A 4,821-nucleotide genomic window follows, 5' to 3' on the forward strand; every position below is an offset into this window, starting at 1 on the left:
GGTTTTGAGTGTGTGTTTGAGTTTGAGTTTGAGTTTGTTTTTGTGTGTGTTTTGTGTGTCTATTTGTTTTTCTGTGTGTTTTCGTGTGTTTGTTTGTTTTTGTGTGTTTGTTTTTGTGTGTGTGTTTGTTTTTCTGTGTGTTTTTGTGTGTGTGTTTGTTTTTGTGTGTTTGTTTTTGTGTGTGTTTTGTGTGTGTTTTTGTGTGTGTGTTTTTGTGTGTGTGTGTGTGCGCTTGTGTGTGTTTTTGTGTGTGTTTGTTTTCCTGTGTGTGTTTGTTGTGTTTTTGTGTGTGTGTTTGTTTTTGTGTGTTTGTTTTTGTGTGTGTGTTTTTGCGTGTGTTTTTGTGTGTGTGTGTGTGTTTTTGAGTCTGTGTTTGTGTGTGTTTTTGAGTGTGTGTTTGAGTTTGTGTGTTTGTTTTTGTGTGTGTGTGTGTTTTGTGTGTATTTGTTTTTCTGTGTGTTTTTGTGTGTTTGTTTTTGTGTGTTTTTGTGAGTGTGTTTGTTGTGTGTGTTTGTGTGTTTTTCTGTGTGTTTTTGAGTGTGTGTTTGTTTTTGTGTGTGTGTTTGTTTTTCTGTATGCTTTTGTGTGTGTTTGTTTTTGTGTGTTTGTTTTTGTGTGTATTTGTTTTTGTGTGTTTTGTGTGTGTGTTTTTGTGTGTGTTTGTTTTTGTGTGTGTTTTTGTGTGTTTGTTTTTGTGTGTGTGTTTGTTTTTCTGTGTGTTTTTCTGTGTGTGTTTGTTTTTGTGTGTTTGTTTTTGTGTGTTTTTGTGAGTGTGTTTGTTTTTGTGTGTGTCTTGTATTTGTTTTTGTGTGTGATTTTGCGTGTGTTTTTGTGTGTGTGTGTGTGTGTTTTTGTGTGTGTGTTTTTGTGTTTTTTTTTCTGTGTGTTTGTTTTTGTGTGTTTTTGTGAGTGTGTGTTTGTTTGTGTGTGTGTTTTTGTGTGTGTGTTTGTTTTTCTGTCTGTTTTTTGTGTTTGTTTTTGTGTGTGTTTGTTTTTGTGTGTGTTTTGTGTGTGTTTGTTTTTGTGTGTGTGTTTTGTGTGTGTTTGTTTTTCTGTGTGTTTTTGTGTGTATGTTTGTTTTTCTGTGTATTTGTTTTTGTGTGTTTTGTGTGTGTGTTTTTGTGTGTGTTTGTTTTTGTGTGTGTGTTTGCTTTTGTGTTTGTTTTTGTGTGTTTTTGTGTGTTTGTTTTTGTGTATGTGTTTGTTTTTGTGTGTGTGTTTTTGTGTGTGTGTTTGTTTTTCTGTTTGTTTTTGAGTGTGTGTTTGTTTTTTTGTGTTTGTTTTTGTGTGTGTTTGTTTTTGTGTGTTTGTTTTTGTGTGTGTGTTTGTTTTTCTGTGTGTTTTTGTGTGTGTGTTTTTTCTGTGTGTTTGTTTTTGTGTGTTTTTGTGAGTGTGAGTTTGTTTTTGTGTGTTTTTGTGTGTTTGTGTGTGTTTTTGTGTGTGTGTTTTTGTTTTTGTATTTGTTTTTGAGTGTGTTGTTTTGTGTGTGTTTTTGTGTGTTTTGTGTGTGTGTTTTTTGTGTGTGTTTTTGTGTGTGTGTGTGTTTTTGCATGTGTGTTTTTGTGTGGGTGTTTTTGTGTGTGTTTTTGTATGTGTGTTTGTTTTTGTGTGTTTTTCTGTGTCGTTTTGAGTGTGTGTTTTTGTGTGGGTGTTTTTGTATGTGTGTTTGTTTTTGTGTGTTTTTCTGTGTGTTTTTGAGTGTGTGTTTGAGTTTGTGTGTGTTTTTTTTGTGTGTGTTTTGTGTGTCTATTTGTTTTTCTGTGTGTTTTTGTGTGTGTGTTTGTTTTTGTGTTTTTGTGTGTTTGTTTGTTTTTGTGTGTGTGTTTTTGTGTGTGTTTTTGTGTGTGTGTGTGTGTTTTTACATGTGTGTTTTTGTGTGGGTGTTTTTGTGTGTGTTTTTGTATGTGTGTTTGTTTTTGTGTATTTTTCTGTGTGGTTTTGAGTGTGTGTTTGAGTTTGAGTTTGAGTTTGTTTTTGTGTGTGTTTTGTGTATCTATTTGTTTTTCTGTGTGTTTTCGTGTGTTTGTTTTTGTGTGTTTGTTTTTGTGTGTGTGTTTGTTTTTCTGTGTGTTTTTGTGTGTGTGTTTGTTTTTGTGTGTTTGTTTTTGTGTGTTTTTGTGAGTGTGTGTTTGTTTTTGTGTGTGTTTTGTGTGTGTTTTTGTGTGTTTGTTTTCGTGTGTGTGTTTGTTGTGTTTTTGTGTGTGTGTTTGTTTTTGTGTGTTTGTTTTTGTGTGTGTGTTTTTGCGTGTGTTTTTGTGTGTGTGTGTGTGTGTGTTTTTGCATGTGTGTTTTTGTGTGGGTGTTTTTGTGTGTGTTTTTGTATGTGTGTTTGTTTTTGTGTGTTTTTCTGTGTGGTTTTGAGTGTGTGTTTGAGTTTGAGTTTGAGTTTGTTTTTGTGTGTGTTTTGTGTGTCTATTTGTTTTTCTGTGTGTTTTCGTGTGTTTGTTTTTGTGTGTTTGTTTTTGTGTGTGTGTTTGTTTTTCTGTGTGTTTTTGTGTGTGTGTTTGTTTTTGTGTGTTTGTTTTTGTGTGTTTTTGTGAGTGTGTGTTTGTTTTTGTGTGTGTTTTGTGTGTGTTTTTGTGTGTGTGTTTTTGTGTGTGTGTGTTTGTGTGTGTTTTTGTGTGTTTGTTTTCGTGTGTGTGTTTGTTGTGTTTTTGTGTGTGTGTTTGTTTTTGTGTGTTTGTTTTTGTGTGTGTGTTTTTGCGTGTGTTTTTTTGTGTGTGTGTGTGTGTTTTTGAGTCTGTATTTGTGTGTGTTTTTGAGTGTGTGTTTGTGTGTGTGTGTTTTTGTGTGTGTTTGTGTGTGTGTGTTTTTGTGTGTGTTTTTGTGTGTGTGTTTTTGCATGTGTTTTTATGTGTGTGTGTTTTTGTTTGTGTTTTTGTGTGTGTTTTTGTCTGTGTGTTTGTTTTTGTGTGTTTTTGTGTGTGTTTTTGTGTGTGTGTAGTTTGTGAGGTGTTTGTTTGATTTTGATTGTGAGGTGCTTGTGTGTGTGTTTGTTTTTGTGTGTGTGTTTGTTTTTATGTGTGTTTTTGTGTGTGTTTTTGTGTGTGTTTGTTTTTGTGTATGTGTTTATTTTTGTGAGTGTGTTTGTTTTCGTTTGTGTGTTTTTTTTTGTGTGTGTTTGTTTTTGTGTGTGTTTGTTTTTGTTTGTTTTTGTGTGTGTGTGTGTTTTTGTGTGTGGTATTGTGTGTGTTTTTGTGTGTGTGTGTTTTTGCATGTGTTTTTGTGTGTTTCTTTTTGTGTGTGTTTTGTGTGTTTTTGTTTTTGTGTGTGTTTTTGTGTGTGTTTGTTTTTGTGTTTGTGTGTTTGTTTTTCTGTGTTTTTGTGTGTGTTTATTTTTGTGTGTGTGTTTTTTTGCATGTTTTTGTGAGCATTTTTGTGTGTTTTTGTGTGTGGTTGTTTTGGTGTGTGTTTTTGTGTGTGTTTGTTTTTGTGTGTGTTTGTTTTTGTGTGTATTTTTGTGTGTTTGTGTGTGTGTTTGTTTTGGTGTGTGTTTTTGTGTGTGTTTGTTTTTGTGTGTGTTTGTTTTTGTGTGTTTGTTTTTGTGTGTTTTTGTGTGTGTTTGTTTTTGTGTGTGTTTTTGTGAGTTTTTGGGTGTGTGTTTTTTTGTGTTTTTGTGTGTGTTTGTTTTTGTGTGTTTTTGTGTGTGTTTGTTTTTGTGTGTGTTTTTGTGTGTTTGTGTGTTTTTGTGTGTGTTTTTGTGTGTGTGTGTGTGTGTGTGTTTTTGCATGTGTGTTTTTGTGTGGGTGTTTTTGTGTGTGTTTTTGTATGTGTGTTTGTTTTTGTGTGTTTTTCTGTGTGGTTTTGAGTGTGTGTTTGAGTTTGAGTTTGAGTTTGTTTTTGTGTGTGTTTTGTGTATCTATTTGTTTTTCTGTGTGTTTTCGTGTGTTTGTTTTTGTGTGTTTGTTTTTGTGTGTGTGTTTGTTTTTCTGTGTGTTTTTGTGTGTGTGTTGTTTTTGTGTGTTTGTTTTTGTGTGTTTTTGTGAGTGTGTGTTTGTTTTTGTGTGTGTTTTGTGTGTGTTTTTGTGTGTGTGTTTTTGTGTGTGTGTGTGTGCTTGTGTGTGTTTTTGTGTGTTTGTTTTCGTGTGTGTGCTTGTTGTGTTTTTGTGTGTGTGTTTGTTTTTGTGTGTTTGTTTTTGTGTGTGTGTTTTTGCGTGTGTTTTTGTGTGTGTGTGTGTGTGTGTTTTTGCATGTGTGTTTTTGTGTGGGTGTTTTTGTGTGTGTTTTTGTATGTGTGTTTGTTTTGTGTGTTTTTCTGTGTGGTTTTGAGTGTGTGTTTGAGTTTGAGTTTGAGTTTGTTTTTGTGTGTGTTTTGTGTGTCTATTTGTTTTTCTGTGTGTTTTCGTGTGTTTGTTTTTGTGTGTTTGTTTTTGTGTGTGTTTGTTTTTCTGTGTGTTTTTGTGTGTGTGTTTGTTTTTGTGTGTTTGTTTTTGTGTGTTTTTGTGAGTGTGTGTTTGTTTTTGTGTGTGTTTTGTGTGTGTTTTTGTGTGTGTGTTTTTGTGTGTGTGTGTGTGTGCTTGTGTGTGTTTTTGTGTGTTTGTTTTCGTGTGTGTGTTTGTTGTGTTTTTGTGTGTGTGTTTGTTTTTGTGTGTTTGTTTTTGTGTGTGTGTTTTTGCGTGTGTTTTTGTGTGTGTGTGTGTGTGTTTTTGAGTCTGTATTTGTGTGTGTTTTTGAGTGTGTGTTTGTGTGTGTGTGTTTTTGTGTGTGTGTTTGTGTGTGTGTGTTTTTGTGTGTGTTTTTGTGTGTGTGTTTTTGCATGTGTTTTTATGTGTGTGTGTTTTTGTTTGTGTTTTTGTGTGTGTTTTTGTCTGTGTGTTTGTT

Source organism: Taudactylus pleione, unplaced genomic scaffold (assembly GCF_031769625.1).
Source record: "Taudactylus pleione unplaced genomic scaffold, aTauple2 ptg000148l, whole genome shotgun sequence".
NCBI classification, from domain to species: Eukaryota; Metazoa; Chordata; class Amphibia; order Anura; family Myobatrachidae; genus Taudactylus; species Taudactylus pleione.